The sequence below is a fragment of the Aphis gossypii genome, chromosome X (genome assembly GCF_020184175.1).
Source record: "Aphis gossypii isolate Hap1 chromosome X, ASM2018417v2, whole genome shotgun sequence".
Lineage (NCBI taxonomy): Eukaryota > Metazoa > Arthropoda > Insecta > Hemiptera > Aphididae > Aphis > Aphis gossypii.
The window spans coordinates 27,749,080-27,770,548 of record NC_065533.1 but is presented as its reverse complement, the minus strand read 5'-3'; the positions used below and the strand labels follow the sequence as shown (position 1 = coordinate 27,770,548).

The window sequence follows — 21,469 nt, the reverse complement described above, 5'->3', positions numbered from 1 at the left end:
TATTGCCGTGAACGTAAAATGAAAAACGTTTCCGTTGTTATACCTCTCTCTCTCTCTGTCTCAGTCTCTCCCCGACAGTATATAAAACTACAAGTCGTTCCACGCCAACTCTTTAATATTATAGGCGCCCCCGTCGTCGTATGCGCACACGCCTCCCCGAACATTTCGAAATAATCATACTAAACAAGACAGGCAACGACTGTTTTTAACGCACCGCGCAATGCGACACGTTCGCAAATTGCTAATCGCCAACGTATGATTGTATAAATTCATATTTCGTATTTTATAAGGTGTTGAAAATCCCATGCACCGCACAATGGTGTACAGTAGTAGTACATAGCGGTCACAGATTATAGGTAACAAATAATGATTCATCATCGCCTGCACTGTCGCGATCGTTGCAGTCCATTCGCAGCACGTTACCGAAATTATCAGCGATGTGTTGTTTTTTATTTTTTTTATGATAATAACTCGTTGTAGCAAAATTTTGCAATCTTAAATGTCGGTTTAAATATGTTTATAATAACTCAAAATGTGAATTTGTGAATAGGCTAATCTTTAAAAAAAAAATAAAAAATTTAAGAAAACCTGCGATATATATATTATGTACGTATGTGTTTAAAAGTTTCATATACAAACTAGCTAAACTCGAAAGATTTTCTTTATATTGATTAGACGAGAAAAGTATAGACTATTAGTATCCTGTATGTTGAGGTGTGTTAGCCAACGAGAAAAGCAAATACGACGGGAAACTATGAAAATCGTTAGGTACCGGTCACTTGAATTATAATATATATATTTGTTTTAAATTATCTAATAAAAAATATCTGAAATGTAATATTATAATAGTGCATTGTATGGGATTTCTTGTGTTCTGCGTAAACGCTAAATACTAATATAATAACTATTATTTATTATACTTAACTGGATTGTATGTTCAAAGAAAAACAGTATTTTGCGGTCTTTAGAATATTATTTGTTGTGAATAATGTACATAATTTTGTAATAACGTATGTTTGATTTGTAATAGTAAGAATTTTACAATACTGAGAAACATAAACTTATTTATTTATTCAAATAATTCAAAAACGACCACTAGCAAAAAAAAACAATTTGAGAGAATACCGTTTTTTAATATTTAATAATAATACGATTATTATTAGAATTTTTTTTAAACAGGTCTGCCTGACCTTAGTAAAGTTAGGTTACCTTACCATGAAATTATAAATAAAAAAAAACGAAAATTTTTCACTGAAATTAAAATATTTTTGATTATATTAAAAACACTGTCACTGTAAAACAATACGGTATTGCGTACTCTACCTAAAAAATACGTAAACATATAAACATCGATTGGCCAATACGTGATGGTGTTTTTATGTAACTGTACACAACTTATAATATTGACGGCGATTGTCACCGGTATTAATCTCAATAATAATTATTCCTACGAATTTTATTTACTGTTTTTATTGTTACGGTTACTGTCCATAAATTAACCACTGAAAAGTGGAAAATCAGTGTTCTTCTTAAATTAAATACACTGTATATTAAAATATAGGTATCTAGTATGAATTACATTTATAGGTATAATCAACCTATAATTCTAGGATTTTTCTGTTTTTTTTTTCAGGTAATTTACATAGATTATTATAATAACTGTTTTATGGTTATCCTTAAAAACTGTATAGTTTTGTAAATTTTTATATTTTAAAGTTTGAAATCATGTTTTCATAATGTATATGTTTATTTCATATGAAAAATTACAATGTTTTATAAAAGCAAAAAAATGTATCATTTGTTCAACGCAAATGATACTTCATTCATGAACAATCACCTAATTAAACACAATCAAACCGAACTTGATTGCTCTATTTATTCAAAAAAGGATGTTTTAAAATCAAATTATATGGACAGTCCTATTATTATTGACATTTTTTTTTTTAATATTTATGAAATGATTCTCATTAAAATTGTCATTATTAGTCATAAATTACATTTTTTTTTCATCATATCTATGCAATTCGTTTCTAGGCTTATTCATAACTTAATTTATTTGGTACATAAGTAATACATTCCAAATTTTTAACTGTGAGAATGTTAATTTATTTCATATTTCTTGGTTATTTATACTTACCAGTAAAAAAAATAATAAAAAAAAATATGTTCATAACAGTTTAATAAACTTTATTAATTGTATATACAATGTTTATATATTAAATGTTATAAAAATAACGTTACTTTTACATTTTTTACACAATGGGTGTTTCAATGGTAAAATGGTCACGTGATGTTGAATAATAAAAATAAATTGGTTATGAACTGAAATTTTTGTACATTAAACTTCACATAAACGTTACATGGGTTATTGATATCCATCACGTGACCAAGTCGGTTTAGGCTGAAATACATTTTTTTTTTTTTGTAATTTACCTGAAAAATATAAAGTACACAATTATCTGTTTATTTTAAACTAGAAATATAATAATGTTATGATCAACGAGTATAAATATTTTCCATAACGTAAAATGACAATATTTTTTTTATCATTTAACAATATTTAAAAGGGTCTTGTATTTAAAACATTATTCAGTAACTGATTAAAACAACCATGTTATTTTTGAATTTCCTTACAAAGACCATTTTTATGATAGTAATAATTGTTGTTGTGTTTTTATTGGTAAGAGTACAAGACTTCTTTTATTATGTTCCTTAAATTACTCAGAAATGCGTTTTATATCAATATATTTTTATATATATCGTTAGTTTTTTTTTCTAATCGCCTTAACTTAATGAAATAAAAAGGTTATTATAATTAATTTGGTTTTGGCCAATTCGTAAGTATTCACCGAAATTTGAAAGGAAAAATGTTTTAAATTTAAATAAAGTGTATAGGTAAACAAAAACGACGTTGGTGTAACAATATATACACTTGTATTAATTTATATTATATTATATGCGTATCACACGCAACACACCTCTAAACGCTCATTCTGTAAGTACAATAATATTATTTACTGACTGCAGATACAATATGTTATGATCACATAAAGGCGTGTGGCCAATATTATATAGACCATAAAAAAAAAAAAAACAGTAAATAATAATAATGTTCGTGGTAAAAATGTCCAAAAAAAAAAAAAAAAAATACAAAGATTACCAAAACTGATATTATTTTGATAAACAATAACCAAACTGTTTAAATAACTAAATATACTCATTTAAACATACTAAGTAGCTTAAGAAAACATATTATTTGGCATTACGTAAAATAAATATAATACTTAAGTAACCGACATTTAATTATCTAATTAAAATTGCTAGTTTTTTTTTTGTTATCACCATTAGGTTAGAAAACACGACAATACAATACAAATTAAGATTTTGTTTTTGATTACAATTTAGCCATACACTTATATATAAAACTTATCAGGCATGCTTTGTGAGTTATGATATTTGTCTTGAAAATATTTTTAATAAATAATCGTATCTGATCAGTCTGTACAACAGAGGTGGCTGTATACAAAATATGATTTTATAATAATATAATATTATACAAGCGGTCAGTATTAAATTTCAAAGCGATAGCGTTCCGAGTCCTTTTTGCTGATTATTATAACGCGCCCCGCAGTCATTTTCTACTCGTCCGGTGAACCGTTCAATGTGAATTAATCGTTTTACTTTTTATGTACCGGTTGACTGACATTGTGATAGTAATTAAAAAAAAAAAAAACAGAAAAAAATCCACTAATGAGAACAAATTGCTTTTTACGCTAACGCGTGTAAAAATGTCTGAACAAAATTGTTTTCTCTACAATTTTTGTAAAAAAGAAAAAAAAATGAATTGCCCCTTTATGTTATTAGATTATTATTGGATGCAATTCAATTTTATTTTTTATTTTTACCGAACTGCCTAGGCAATTAGGATTGTATGGTTGAACTGTCCCAGAATCACAATAACGATCACGTTTTATGTATTAAATTAAAGACCGTCATTTAAATTCATAGACAAACCATAATCAAATATGTACTTAATCTTGTTCTTTATGATTAAATTGTATAATATCTTGTTAATAAATAACTTTTGTCTAAGAAATTTAATAATTTTATCTTATACAACGTACAGTGTAATAAAATATCTTCATTTGGGATTATATTATAATAATTGTCTTTATAACAATATGGTAGTGAGTAACGACATAGTTGTGTAAATACAAAACATATTATAAAATATTAAAGTAATATACCTATGCAGTATAATACATATTTTTGACTTAGTTTTATAAATTTAATATCCTCAAATAGAGTGTTTAACATAAATTTGTTTAAATATAATATATATATGCATATTAATAATCAAATTTTCAATAACTCTATATACTGAAGAATTCGAAAACTTGATTAAAATTGTAAATATAAAAAGAAACAATATTAACATAATAATATTTTTAGTATTTTACGGTCACTTCACCATTTACCAGTAATACATATGTATAAAATAAAAGCTCGATGAAAACTTTTATTGTATTAAAAAAAAAAAAAAAAAAAAAACAGTAAAAAAAACAGTATTCATTAAATTATTTACCACATCTTTTCTGATTTTCAAAGTGATAAATGTGATAAATGAATAAAATTAAGTATTTTGTAATCTCAATTTCGTACTAGTGATCATTTTTATGCTACTCGATGAAAAACGAATTTTAAATTTCAATTTGATGAATGTTAAAAGAAAAAATACTACTAATCACAATAAATTATAATCAACCATTTTAGATTCTTAACGAAGTGATGAATGTATTGATTTTACAATGATGTATGTTTTTTTTTTGTATCTGTATACAGCATAACTAGTTGAAATAATGTTTCAATTTCAAACTTTGGGGGTGGTTTCCGATGAAAAAGTGAATATCATTGGTGCATTATAGAGGTCAAAAGTAAGAATTTTGCAATAGTATTTAAAAAATCGATTTTTTTTATATGGTTTAAACTCAAAAATTAATCATTTTAAATACTTGAAATTTACACCACATGTGTATTATAATAGTGTTATCTATAAATAGTTTAATTTTAAAATTATTAGTCAAAATATTATGACTTTTTTGAGCTATTTGTAAACAACTGAAATTTTCAATTTATCCGATTATTTTTTTTTTAATGTATCGATAAAATAATGTTGGGTGCCCAAAAAACTTGAAACTTTAATATCAGATTTTTCATAAATCGGTTTATTTTTGTTGGAAAAAATCAAAAATCACAATTTTTTTATAAAGGTTTAAAGTTTAAATCTTTACGAAATATGTCAACATCGAGAAAATTTACAAGTAATTTTGTAGTTGACATTTCATAAAATGTTTTGTATTTTTTTAATGGAGATTGTTCATAAGTCTAGCTTATAACTATCATAAGAGAACTTAAATTCTGGTGTGTTCAGGCCATTAAAACATAAACCACCTTCTTCACCAACCATTCGAAATGATATCCTAGGCTGAAAAATCATCTTCGTTCAGAATCATTTTTCGTATACAATGATACCTATCATTGGATTCAAATTTAACACTCCTATAATATATAACAATGATCCATACGGCACCTAATGTATAGCAGAGCGGTACCCACTTACCCGCTTTTTATTTTTCTTGCTTGTATATGTATACAATATGTTTATTGTATCTTATTCTTTTGCTTCGTAATTACTGTTTGAACGGAAAACCATGTTGAGCGTTTCAAATGCGCATAACGTTTTCACTCGTAAACCATCTGCGTGGGCAAATTTAAGGAGCGGACTATATGCGAAGTGCTGCACCGCACACGGCGAGCCCCGTATCGTATAACACGAATCATGTACTTGGCGTGTATTGGAATTTGAGGTGAAAAAGAAAATCAAAAAACTTTGACACGTTTAGACGCGCACCATAGCTCCACAGTGTGGAGTCCACACACACAAACGTATTTTGTTTTTGTCGTTGTTGTTATTATTATAGTTATTAATGATAAATCTTTCTTGTGTTATTGGCCGTAATTAAAATCTAAACAGGTGTTGTATTATTCTTTTCACCAAATATTGACTTTTATCTTTTCACCCACGATTGAATTCTTTTCGACTGTATAGTTTAACGTTCAATATTTCGTGAAACACTAATTAAAAGTTATTGACGTTTAATATTTTTATGTTATACCGCGTGTATGGACAATCTTATATCTGATATCGAACTTAGGTTTATTTAACTAACAATGTAATTATTAATATTATGTACATTATGTTACCGTGGATATCTGCAAATGGTGAATATTGACGGTCACGAATGACTGTCGTTGTACACTAAACCATTTGTTAATATTGACATATTGATTAAACTCGTACTGTTTGTACAACACTATTGAATGTCGACGTTTACATAGCGATATTTGTGAATGTTTGTGATGTCGATTTTATTTAATTTAAATATTATAATCTTCGGATAGCGGGAAAGTCACTATCCCATCAACTTTTGTAATATTATATCTCCACAAAGGTCTCGTTTTTGGAGTCGCTGTACCTCCACTTACTATTATTTACCATTTAGTATACTATTGTCATAAATCGCAGTTATAAATGTATTGTACGATTGATGTTTTATACGATTCATCTTCTCAATGACTTATCATATTGTTTTTTTTATATACTCTAATAAATAGCTTGCGGTGTGTAAACAATATCAAACCCTAATCGTTTAGTTGATAAACACATCAATATGCGTAATCCTTATATGATGTAAATATGTAATAAACTTGATTAGTGACAGTATAAAAATGAATAATATGATCATCTTGTATTAATATTAGTACTTATATATTGTTCTCTTTGTTTCGAATTTGATGCTTACTTTTTTTTCTAGGGATGCGATTATTTTATTGTAAAACTCATAATATTATTATCTTGATGCATATTCCGACATGAACGCGGTGGCTTGTATACGATGGCTACTGTGGCCTCGGATCGATCATCATTAGTTAGCCATTAAACAAATAAACCAATAAACCACTTTGTCGGCAAAGTCACAAATCGGAATAATTAATGAAGTATTATATTATGTAGTGCTTTTAGTGGATTCGATTGGTGTTTGATACATTTTATAATATGCAGTGACTCCACAACAATCTACAATTCACGTTACTGGTGCATAATATTCTTATATCCATCAGCAGCCCTTTGCAAAATATAATTTATACATTTAAATTGTGATGAAATACCGGTGATTATATTATGTAGGACTGCGCGTTAGTTCAATTTAGGTGTGAGTGTTTTGACCGTATCTATAATACTACTGCTTCGATCTACGTTCTTCAGTAATATTTTCAAAAGCGTATGGACAAAATTAAAAACCGAAACAATTTACCAATGTAATTTATTCTTATATCTTTGGACAAATAAATACTTATATTATAATTTTTACGTATATATATAACTTTCAAGTCCGTGTTTGACTTCGGGGATTATTATTTTCAGTATCCCATAACAATAGACCTGGGACGCAGCCAATGCAATGCTCTAAAAATACACCAAAAATTCCCTAAACAATACACTTTTCTGTCTTAAAATTTCAATATAATGCACTCATTTATTTATATTTATAAATTTTTAAAAATCAAAAAAATATTTTAACTAGAATTAATCGGAAAAAATATAACGTTTTAAATTGAATTCATAAAACGGATTTGTAATAAAATGAAAATCACATATTTCTGAGAACGAACACAAAATGCATTCAAATTACAGTTATATTAATTATTTAACCTAATCGAACTGACTGCCGAGTGTCATTTCAATAATAAATAATAGTTTGGACGGAGTTTAAACGTTTCGTCGAGCGTGTAATTTTATTGTTTATTATAACTAATGTAAGATTTTTATTATTTACATATTCCAGGATGTGTATAAAAATATATTACAAATCCTTATTCTGATATTTCTAGGAACACTTGTATCTCAGATTCAACGATTAAATTATGAAATGTCTTCTTAAATATTATTAGATATCGTACTCAGAATTCTGAAAAATGAGTGTAGGTAGCAGACACGTACTGTTTTGGGCGACTTCACTGTGTATGACGAGCAGTTGACCGAGCGTTCGGTTTATCTGTTACTTTTTTTTAGACACGCTTATACTTTATGTGAATTTTTCTATTCAGAAAACTAAAAATACTTTGGATTTATTTTCATGTAATATATATGTATATTTCATATAAGAATTCACCCCACGCTACTACCACCACCCGCTCACGGGGCGTCACCCAGCCACAATGCACGTCTAATTTGATAAATTATTCACCCTGCATTTTTACTTTTTTTCCTTTCTTTCGTTTCATTTGGTGTACGTGTATCGCGAAGGGGTTTTGGGTTGAACGATGAGGAAAGGGGTGTTATTCTACTTTAATTTTATAGACGAAAGTTAAAACATTGTTAACCCGATGACGACGTTTTCCACACGCGTTGTGTTGTTTTTTTCCGTAACGAAAAGTTTTGTACATCACGGTGTACTATGGTATTCATAATCTAATGATTGTTTTCGTCACCCCAATAATATTGCTGTAAAAAATTATAAACTTAGCGCTCTTTAAGGGGCACTGTTTCTCGGGGGTTATAGTTTATGGGTTTACCCGATTTTAAGGGCGGGCTCGGTGTTTCGTTGAGACACACTCAGCAATCAACGAAACGCGTGTATGAACCAAATATGTTTATACATTGAGATTTATATATTTTTTTTTTTCATTCAATTTTAAAATTCGTGTCGGATTTGAAAGGCCTGTGTAAAAAGAGCGTTTTATTTAATTTTTTTTCCATTAAAATTAAAGTTGCAAGTAACGTTCTCAAAATTAAATACACCATCGAACACATTGAACACAAATTCCTTATATGTTATAAAATACATAGCAGTTCATAATGCAGTTGATAACTTTCTGGATTATAATATAGCTAAACAAGTAAAAGTAGTTAGGATTTAATGGAAACGTCCCGACGTGAGACTTTTATTTAACATACGAGTATTATTGTAAAATGGATTTATTATTTTTATTAATTAACTACCTACCTACATGTTACATGACCAAACATATTTTTCAACTATAAAGACTATAGAACTAACAAAGTAGACTGAAATATAAAAATAAAAATTAACGACCTACTGTAGACAAATATTTTATATTTTTGACAATTTATTGAGTTAACTTTTATATTACAAAAAGCACTTTTATTAAAAGTTTTTTTTTTTACTCCAGTTAGATGGTTTCATTCAATTAACGACGTTATTTTATTGTGTGTTTCAATGTTGCTTATTTTATTTTAATAAAAATATAATAAATACTGTTATACAAAGAAAACAACAATGATTCATCATTTTAATTTTAATTTATTCATAAATAATAAAAATATAATGACAAAAACGAAAGTAAATAAAAAAACGCAACAACCAAAGGCCAGAGTATTTACCGCGTAAGATTAAGAAAAATATGATATTAGACATTTTCATATCTTCCAATTTAAATTTTTTTATGTTTGAAAATGAGTGGATATACATAATGTTGCTGTTTTTTTTTTCGTAATTTACTTTTTTACAAAATAATTTGGTATATAAGATATAACCGCTTTGGATAATTATTAGTTCTTGTTTTTCTGATATTAAATAATGTTAATGTACACGATTTTTAGTATATTCATTCGTAAATTAGATCATAGGTATCATTGGTATTCAATACAAGGTATAAAAGCGATTCAAAATCAGGTTTCGAGAATAGTATCCTTTAGATGTGGTAATATTATATACCACACCCTTACTCTTCGTATTAACTGATTGGAATCTTTAGTGATTAGAAATTAAATTAAAATTACTTAATGGTCAATTTATTATCTAATTATAAATTCTAAATTAAAATTTATGTATATGTTGTAGACTAGCAAATTTCTAATGTCATTTCCTTTTATAGACTATAGCCTGAATGCTCCTATAAATAGATATATGATATCAGTAAGTATAAATATAAATAATATAATATTGATATCTTAATATGATAATTATGTATGTTTAAATAAATTAAACTTAAATAAACAATTTATAATTGTATACTAACAACTAATGTATAAAATATAATAAATCACTTACCATCTGTTTGAATAAATAAATACCATCACATGTGAGCTTAAAAAAAAAAACAGTATGATTTGTGAAAAACACTTAAATTTATCGAAATAACTGAATTTTTGTACTACAAATTCTCGTTATATTCTTACGTATCATCAAAATGACACGACTTGATAGTGTTGGATCGAATATTCGTGATAAATCCAAAATTAATCTTTATAGTTTCATACAAACGTATTTCCGTGGGTGATGTTGTTTAACGATAAAATATTAATATTTAATAAAAGAGATAAATACTACTAAAATATTAGTATAATATCATTATAATCGTACGGACCACGAATCCCCTACATCACACGAACCGCATAATATCAGTGTGTAATAATATTATAATATACAGTACGTACAATGGCCATTTAAACAATATTGAAATGAAAAAAAAAACCACCGGAAAGCTTAAAATGATTATTCGTTTCATGTGAGGACGGGGTGATCGCCGTCGGTCGACGATAGACGACGACGGACGATACGACTATATATTATAATATATCTATATAAATGTATATTGGATCTGCTCATGTTTTACATGAGAATTCAATTATATGCGATTTAAATTTTCACGCGGACGGCTTAGGACCACCGCCGCAGATATTATAATATCGCTACCGGCTCGACACGGTTTTTCGGGACGTGATCGCCGGCGGAGGATGCTGTACGGATGGCGGCTGGAGAGAGGAGAGGCTTGTCAAGGTACATTGTGAATTATGTACAGACCGACGCCTCCTTCGTTCTAGGCTACCATCTACACCCTTTCACCACTCGGCCCAAGTATGGGCGGCGGCGGGGTGGCGGTGGAAAACCATTATAATGTTTGAATATTAAAAAAAAAAAAAAACCACCAGCGAAATGGTCCCGGGCTAATTAATATTTATGCTCAGAGGTTCAATATTCTCTGACCCCCTCCCTTCACACCACTCACCTCCTCATCGGTACACTGCTGACACCTTCGTCCCACTACAACAGTCGCCGCCGCGCCGCTACCCCTTCTAACGCATTTTCGTGGATATCGTTATATTATTATACCTACCCACATGGCAAACGCCCCGTCGCCCCAAAAGTTCAGCGTATTTTTTTTTTTTTAATATACTCTTACTTACTACTGTAAGTGCATGTGTGTGTTTCTGAAATAATGATATATAATTAATGTCGTAATATTATTTTTCACCGTGTAGTCGTTAATAGCTGAAAATTCATTAGAAATCGACTTGCCAACGATGGCCATGGCGATACGAGACTTGTAAGTTGTTGTTGCTATAGTTGTTGTCATACTAACACACATCGCGCACGAATAATCGCGTAAATGGTGAAAATACAGTATATTTCTTACTGAACTTATATGAAATTAAAATGTTATGTTTCCGATAAGATTGACATAAACGGCTCAATGGATTATGCTAGACCGTGAACGCCTTTTCCGTAAAATCGTTTAAAAACCACTTATGTCTAGAAAACGGTTTTAGACTTTTATTTTCTTGTACGAAAAATACCAGTTAATGTTTTTAATCGCTGTCTGAAAATAATTTGAAAATTGGTAGGTTTAATGTTTTAATTTTTCTTGTGGTTTAATCAATAACAGAAAGTTATAGATACACACTTATTATAATTGAATATACGTATGTTTACTACGAAGAACTTTTAAATTATACTATATATTTCAGTCCGTTGACTAATTAACATTAATAATGACATTTAATGTCAACAAAAACTATTATGTACACTTATTGAAATTTTATGTTATAATATTCTATTTTTAAATTAATTTGGTTTTGTTGATCGATTACAATTGAAAATATTTTGGATTTTGAATTCAAACCAGTATAATATACTACCTAACCTATTGTGTAATATTGTATCAAACAAACAATTTGTATTAATAGTTTGATGAAATGTTATAATAAATTAAATAGTTATTTAAAGTGTGTAATTGGAGTGAAGTGGAACAGGATTACCCATCAAAATATCGGTTTTCCTCTACCCAACATAACTACTTAGTAATAACAGCTATAAAGTAATAATAAAATTTAAATTGTGAAAAGTTTTTTTTAAGAATGTTGTTTTGTTTTGCGACTTCAATTCAAAATATTCAACATTTTTCCAGATGTGAAATAATGAGTATTCAACTAAAAAAAAAAAAAAAAATAATAGGTATATTAAATATTAATCTACCTACATCATGTAGGCTACATGATTTCAATAAACCACTGTTTTATTATAATATATAATACACAGTGATCAACGATGTCGCTCTACCCATAGTTTTAAAATTAAATCGTTCCATATTACTCTATGTCTATCATGGGTATACGGCTTACAATAATTTTTATTATCAAATTTTGATTCGTTTCAATACACATAAATAATACGATTAATACGATGCATTGTTGATGCGAATAAAATGCGCATTGTTATTACATTATTACGCAGGTACAGCATGTGTGTATTTTGAAAACATCTCTTGGTGTTTCATAATATTTTTTATAATTTTTTTTTAATAATTATTACTAGATACAGTAAAATATAATTATAACATTTTCATTTTGGTCGGTCATACAGTGCCGTTTCCACGGTTATCGTCGTGTACAAGCGACGAGAAAGTTTCCATTATCTATTTAGTGAGTCGAGTCGCACAAGCTTGGAGGTGCCTTCTAAGTGACAGTCGCGATTTTCATTTTGATAACCTCGCGTTTTCATTATAGTCACTTCTCCGCCACCGCCATCCGACAACCGACATTATTGCTGACGGCGATTCGCTTCCTATCCATTTCCCAAAACGCCGGAATTAACGAACGGTAAATTAAATGTAGCGGGAAGCCGAAAACAACGGAATAAAAACCAACATATATACACTTAGCCGTGAAGCGAGTGGCGTGGGAGCGTTATATTATAATAATATAGATAATTGTATGAAATTACGGACGTGATTTTCGAGCGGTAGATTTGTTCGGAAATCAAAAAACATCCGAAAAATTCGTTTGCTAAGTGTTAGCGTCATTAATTGAAATGTACGTTTAAAACGAACCATTAAACATTGATATACTTTGTGCAATTAACAATTACATCAGAGACAATGTTTTCATTCAACCAAATTATGTGCTAACAGTATTTTAAGTATTAAATACAACATGATGAATCATTGTGTATTGTATTGTTCGTTTAAACGGTAAAAAATAATTATAAGAAATTCTAGAAATAAACGCATTAAACCAATTGTTATTTAATCATATTAACTATTCAGAGTTTTCATTTACTAATGATTACAATATATAAACACTAAACAGATATATTGATACTACTTTTCACTTTATTATTAATTCTTATATTTTATTATTACAAAAAAGTATCACAAACAAAATACTAAGTTTTATAAAAATGTTCAAACGAATGGTTATATTTTTATTCACGATTTTCGCACAAAAGACATGCAGCCGAATTCCCTAACTCCGCCATCGTATTCACCCGAATAAATTAAATTAGACTAGCTAGCTCTAAAAACTATCGACAGACTGCCGAACGTCATACACTTCAAAGATATTTCTACGCGATTTGTGTGGATGAACCAAATAATTATATCTTAAGTCACGAACGCGTTGATACAACGATAGTCTGCGAATAATATATTTTTAATTTTATTTTAAATGTCATTGACGCGCATCTATTGTTATTGTTATTATTATTATTATTATTAGCATTATTGTTTTGATTACTCGCTCACGATATAGCGTATGTAACCTAGATGTGTGTGGTACATACGGATACAGAGGTTTAATTAAAATAAACACAATGCGTCTCCAGCGTCCAGTCTTAATCAGAGCGAATAAACAATATCATAATAATAGAGGGAGCATATAAAGGGAGCCGTTGACTATTTCGGGGCCAACGATGATATTCATATATAGTTATACGTCATGTCGGTTATAATATTATATTAAAACGGCGAACCTGCTCAGTGCCAGGGTCATATCTAAACCCTTATACCAACAGACGTTTGTATACTACCCCCGTGAGTCGACTAAAATACCCTCGTACCATATAACTACGATCAATTTTTAATATTTCCCCGTTTCCGTATTCTCTGTTCGCTTTGAGGGAACATTTTACTGACAACATTTTCTCTGATTTTATATTCTTTATAATTTTTCTTACATTTTCCAACCGGATCCGGCTGAGAACAATGACTTAATATAACACCGTGTGCGTGATTTACATAGAAATAATAATAATTTAATAATCGGTTACAGGTGAGTTCACCGTTTATAATCTTGTTAAAGCCAACCACAACTTTACTAAAACAAATGCATGTTAACTGTAAAATTAAACGTACACCGTTATGATTGATGTATTTAGTTTTGACAAAACGAGATACTCAAATATTATTTTTGTTTTTGAAAATATTTTGTACAATAGATATTTTATTCAACACGTTGTTTTGCGTAACTGACCATTTTGAAAATGTACGTTTATCGTGTGTTTATACAACTAGCTGAACAACTGTTAAATTTAATTACAAATCCAAATATCACTAATATTATTTCAAAAAAATAAAAATAAAACTACCTACTGAAAATAGTATGGCATTTATTATTATTTGAATCAGTTAAAATAAAATAACTATTTCATTTCACGAAATTTCAAAGCTACCTACAATTATTATTTTATTTATAAAATGCATACGCATATATAATTATATTATTAATTATCAAACGTGTAATTCTGTGGTCATGATGGTTGTTCAGCGAAAAATAACATCAAGGGTTAAAATATATGATGATATGACATAATAACGACGACCGTATGAACATAAAACCGAATAACATACTTTCATGGCATACACCTACTATTAATTATTATTATTATTATTATTATGTGTTATATAAGTACATTCTTATGCGTTGGTAATTCTTGTACGTTCTATTGAGGCTGTTTTATGCCGATAAGCTTGGAAATTTCTTGAGTATCATCAACACAACATTTGAGTTTTACATACATAATACGAAATGTATTGAGTCGTTGGTTTGGTTTGTAGTGGACTTTATAAAAAAATCTATTTAATTAAAAAAAAAAAAAAAATCATAAAAACTCAACGCGTTGTCGACGGCGGCGGTCAAGGGTTAAAAAGTGTTTGGAGCCCTTACTATATACTTACGCTACCGTTAATCGACATCCATAGAGTTAAATGGTAGGTATATAATATTATAATCTAATGAAATGATCAAAAAGAAGTAATTATTTCATCGTGCAATTTTTTTCTCTTATAGCATATTTAATTTTCAAGTAATAAGTTTCGAATTGCATTGTTTGAATTTAGGTCAGTGTATATTGTGACAGCGTATTTTAAAATATATAAAACCGGAATTAATTTAATTTACATACTTTGCAACGTAAATCTTCTGATTATTGTCCATAAAAAGTTTCTTCCTGATTAATTTAAAATTACATTGCTCTGAAAAATCTTTAACATTCTTCTGAACACATAATGATTTTTGACACGTTTAAATAATCTAAGTCATTGAAACAAATCTTTGTAGATAATAAGTAAAAGTAAAAATACTTCTCCTAGAATAAATACACCAAACATGTACTTTTAATATCTAGTTATAACTTAGAATTTACGGCTAAATTCTGAAATTTACGTTATTAGTTTATAAATTTAGACATACATATATATATATATATTTAGATTTAAAATTAAATTTAAAAGAGCGTTGTTATATTATTTTTCGTAAAAGTATAGTAATACAATACATTTTGAATTCGGAACAATATGGTTAATATCTTAGTCCTTCGATGAAAAAAATATTTTTGGTATGCTAAAATTTTTTTTTTTTTTTATAAGTCAATAGGTATATACTTGGTTTTATTACACATTTGATGTATATTATATTTACATTAATTTTTGTATTAACATAATGTATCTGAAATTATGTGTTAGTAACTTAGTATGTAAAATAATTTTTGTGGTTATATAATAAATCATGATGAACCGGATTTGGCTCGTGGGCCTGAGTTATCGACCTTTGTCTTAGATTTTTGTACTGTATATTTATTATAATATTAATGTTTTACGCTAAACTCATTTATAAAATTTTTAAAAGAAAGATAATATACTCAAAACCATTCCAAAAAAATACTGATATATTACTAATAATTTTGTAGATAACTGATAAATGTATTATTCATCAGAAAATATCTTAATTTTTCAATATTAGCGTTGGTCTTATGTTGAATACAAAAAAAAAAAATCGCAAAATTATATTCTGTTCTTATACGTTTGATTGATATGGGTTGATTAACGGGTTAAAAAATAAATAAATATACTAATAATTTTATTATGGATAATGATATTATATTGTTGTAATCTCCGATGACCTGTTGAAATGTAGTTTATATGTAGCTGTTTTGCCTACACAACACGCCGTTATAAGTTATAATAATACGAATACACAATATAATTCTTCCTAGCGCATTATACAGAAAATATTATATTTATAAGAATTTTATATTTTTATATATTATTAAAGCGTTTGATGATTTCTTATAGAGTTATGACAGTTATATCTGAAGTTCTACTATACCGATTTTCATGATTTGTTTTTCTAATACAAGCACTCAGTGTTCAGATGAACCGTCAAAAGAGAAAAGTCCTAAAAATAAATTATTTAAATTGCTAAAAGAAGGATGAAGTTTGGCGTAAAAAAAAAAATAATAATTAAAAATTAATAAATAAAATAAATAAGTTAGGTTGTTATACTAACTATATAAAAACCACAAGATGGCACATTATTGTATCTTATTCACTGTAGTAAAAAAAAAAAAAATTGATTTGACTTTGAAATTTAACTTAACTTAGCATATTTTCTGCCCATAGGTCTAATATATCTTTGTACTAAATTTTGCTATTTAGTAATACATAAGGTACTAACAGACAGAAATCTATTTTTATACATACAGATAATATTAAATAGATAGAAGACGTATAATGTTGGTTTTATTATAATTTATGACCAACTATTACCGATTACAATTATTATACACAAAATAAAAGGTAAAGTGTAACAGAAAAAAAAAAATTCTGAAACATTTGATATAATTATGCTTTATTATACGTTTTGATTCTACGCATTAGTAATAAATGATTCTCAGAACCACACTAATTTTATCGAAAAATAGGTATTATCATTTTTGAATATATGTTATATTATATTATAGCAGTTATAGTATTACATTGGGCTTAAATAAAGAACTCTACTTTTAACATTGCTATGAATGTTATAGATATATCAACTAAGCTGCTATTATTTTTGAGTGGTTTGGAAGTGTTGTCAGAATATACTCTATTTCCCACCAATATCAACATTTTTGAATTCAAAAGAACTGAATCTTTATTACAATAATAAACAACGGTACAACTAATCGCAGTTCTCGTTAATGTCATTATGAAAACTATATGGAATATTTACTTAAAACTTGCTTCTAAATATTTTACTTTATAGTTTATTTTTTTTAAGTGCATTATTTGATTCTCAATTTCACTGAAAGATTAAAAAATTTAAAAATTTAACAACGAATTGATATAATTTGTATAATAATTAATTAATTTTTTTTATTATTATTCTCGTTGAGAATACACCAACCCTCTCACTTCAAAAAAAAAAAAAAAAAAAAAAATCAAAACAAATAAACAAATGAACTGGCGAACAGTCATATTACAAAATGATATTCTTACTTCAATTCTGTAAATCTAGTCCAAACTGCAGGTACATTTCGTTTTCTTCGTTTAAGACTGCTTGTGCGTTTGACGATGTCTTCTCATTTCTTCTCCTTTTTGAGCGAACAACTTACCACAGACATCGCACAAGTACGGTCCATCGCCGATGTCGCACACACTTAGCGGTGTGACGTCAGTGGTGAAATCCTCGTCACACGACTCGCACGGGTAATACAGTTTCACTTCTATAGGCGTGTGCCACTTGTGTTCCGCCAAAGAGTTCTGTTGACAAAACGTACAATCACATAAGCCGCAATGTCTCTTGACCGCGTGCGTCTGCTGGTGTAATTTTAAGTGGCAACGTTGTCTGAATGACTTTTTGCACACGTCACACTGATACGGTTTCTCGCCCGTGTGTACTCGTTTATGTACGTGCAGATGACTGTGGTTGGTGAACGACTTTTTGCACACTACACAATGATAAGGTTTCTCGCCTGTATGTATTCGGCGGTGTACCGTTAGCTGGATGCTGCTGGTAAACGACTTGTCGCAAAAGTCACACGAGTACGGTTTCTCGCCGGTATGCGTCCTCATGTGAATCGTTAATTTGCTCATTTGTCTGAAGACCTTGGTACATAAATTGCAAGGGAATATTTTTTTACCGATTTGTTTGGGTCGCAGGTCGCAGGTTGAGACCATAGTGGTGCTGCAATCGGAAAGTGATTTAATAGACACGGCGGGCGGGGACTGTTGTTGTCCTTCAATAACGCATCCTTCGGTTAATCGTTTGATCGTATGATCTTGTGAATTTAATTCTTCTGCCATCGTCACGTCCATTTTCTCAAGTCCCGCTTAAAAATAAATAAAAAATAATAATCTAATAATGCTTGATTATGTCGCGTATTAATGTTAATAGCAAACTGTTATTTGTTGTTCGTACAATTACGCGGTTACCGGACTATACTATTTATGGTTTATCACAGTGCATTCACATGGAACAGAATTTTTAGCCAGTATTTGATGTGTTTCCAATTAAACACTAACAATACAAATCAATAGCGAATAAATAATTTGAAAAATTAATTAAATAAGATGTATGGATAATCGGCACTATTAAATAATATAATATTATTAAGATAACAAGTTCGTTATTATTACCACATTTGACGTCGTCGTATTGCACCCAAAATAAGATCCATAACAAAGTAAATATTATGCTGTCATATGAAACTTAGAATACCAGATTTTTTTTTTTGCTTTGTCTGTTTTGTTCATTATGTTTTCGTTGACCACGATTGAGTTTGCCCGATAGCTGTAAAATATTATGTAAAATAGCAGAGTATATTTTTATTGAACTATCACGTTCGTGTTCTCAGTCAGTTATAAAAACACGATATAATATTAAATAAATGTCTATGTGTAACAATGATGATGAGACTCTACACAGTATCTGATATCGAGATTTCGTTCATACCGTATTTTGATAAAATACGAGTGATTATTATCGTCAAAAAATGTATCATTATTATAGATATATTTTCGTCATAACGATTTATGATTCATTATTTCGTGTTGATGATTAAAATAAAAAAAACAAAAAAACAAAAAAATAGGACTTCTATGTACGATGTAAATAGTACATTTTTCTTTATATTTTATATTAATTATATATTTATCCACGGCCCTCTCGTGTACAATTAATCCTATATAAACATGAACGTTATGGTTAATAAAACACAGCGTGAAAATTAGCCAACGTTAAATTAAAATAATAATTTATTTTTACCAGCATATTGTTTACTCTGTTACTACGTTATCGAATAGAAATATTTTATCTGTAATTAATGATAACTCAACTCGGAAAGAATAATGCAATACATTTTCATACATAAAAATATTCATATGCATATAAATAATTACGTATCTAAGATCATTATAATTATTATGTACTACCAACTTTTAACCATATGAACAATATTATAATAGCTGATATTTTAACAAAACACTATGATAATGGTGGTGATTATAATAATAATATCGGTTTTACCCGAAACTCCTATTCCTTTTGTGTTGTTCATGTCTTGTTCCTAGTTTAACGGAAATTTTAGTGGTTATAAAATAAAAATAATTATCTTGTAATTAATAAAATTTGATCTATGAAATTCTTAGAAGTTAATAATAAATAGGTAATGTTTGTTTTACTACTTGTGAATCTACTATACTACATAGAGTCTGATATTCTGTTTAATAAATACATAAAAATCATTTAAATTCGGCTCAGTCTACCTCTATTTGCCTCACAATCTATCATCAATATATTTCAATAATTAAGTTTATCACTGGCGAAAATATTTACAGCTGATCATTTTCACTTAAAATTTCACTAAACAAATTCGTTTTGGTTACAAAACACAATTTGGTTATGCTACAGACGTTTAATGATTACTAAATATTTAAAGAATTTTGATTTTTCTATGCCACAGCGGATGTCCTGTGGTATGTATTTTAGAAAATAATAAATGTTACTAAATATAAAATACGAGTTAAAACTTGGGTTTGAAAAGTATATAATTTAAATAAATTCGAAAATGTATAACACACTAAAAAAATAAAATATACCAACTTCAATAAATTCTACTTACCTTGGCAGTTTACTTCTTTTTGCTATGATTTATATATTTCTAGAATCTTTTGAAATTAAGTTGGAAGTGTTTAAATCACCATTTTTTTAAGTGTCACCATGTTCAAATGTATCGTCATACCATAAATAACGACAGTTACTCGACAAATATTAACAATAATAATTTAAAAAAAATATTTATATGAAAATGTATTATTTCCATTTAAATCTAATATTGTAAAAATATTTCAACATTTTCAACTTTTAATAACATGCCTAGCTCATAATAATAAACGTAATCTGATATAATCATTAATCTCGCCATTAATTTGACGATCGTGTAATAATTTATATACATATACCTATTATTTATTTTTTATTTATTTTGTATGCATAAATTATGAATAAAACAAACGTTAACTTAATATATTGACAAAAATAGTAATACTAATAACTATAAGAACAATAATTATTATAATAATAATGATAATCTGAAGCATTGTAATACGTCTTATATTTTAAAGTAATGAAATGGAAAAAATCAATAATAGCTACCGTTTATTGTATTTAAATGGAATATTCTCAAAAATAAATATTAGGCCCGAATTATAAAATTCGGGCAAAGGCCTAGAATATGTATAAAACGATTGAAATACATGATTTAATATTATTGGATTAGTATGAAACACAAAAATTAATTTTACTGCGTCACACAACTGTTGCAATTCAAATACTTTAAAAAAATTACCGTACCTAAGACTCATAACTTGTTTACCGAAATAATGACCTACTTTACACCATGATAACTATATTGATTGACCACTGTTATAATAGGTAGTTGTGTTCTCTATTAAAGTTTAATGTTTACACTATTTATCATAAATTTGTCTCATAATATATTGATATACTTTTATAGGTTAAGTACGTAACAACTAATTATGGACTGAGCTGATCTCTTTAACAACCTTG

At 28.1% G+C, this 21,469-nt stretch overlaps 1 protein-coding gene across 1 annotated transcript in view; it reads left to right on the top strand.

The window, feature by feature from the left end:
- Positions 1-21,469, top strand: part of LOC114130544 (uncharacterized) — a 489,967-nt gene that overhangs the window by 325,343 nt on the left and 143,155 nt on the right. The gene's annotated exons all lie outside the window — the stretch shown is intronic.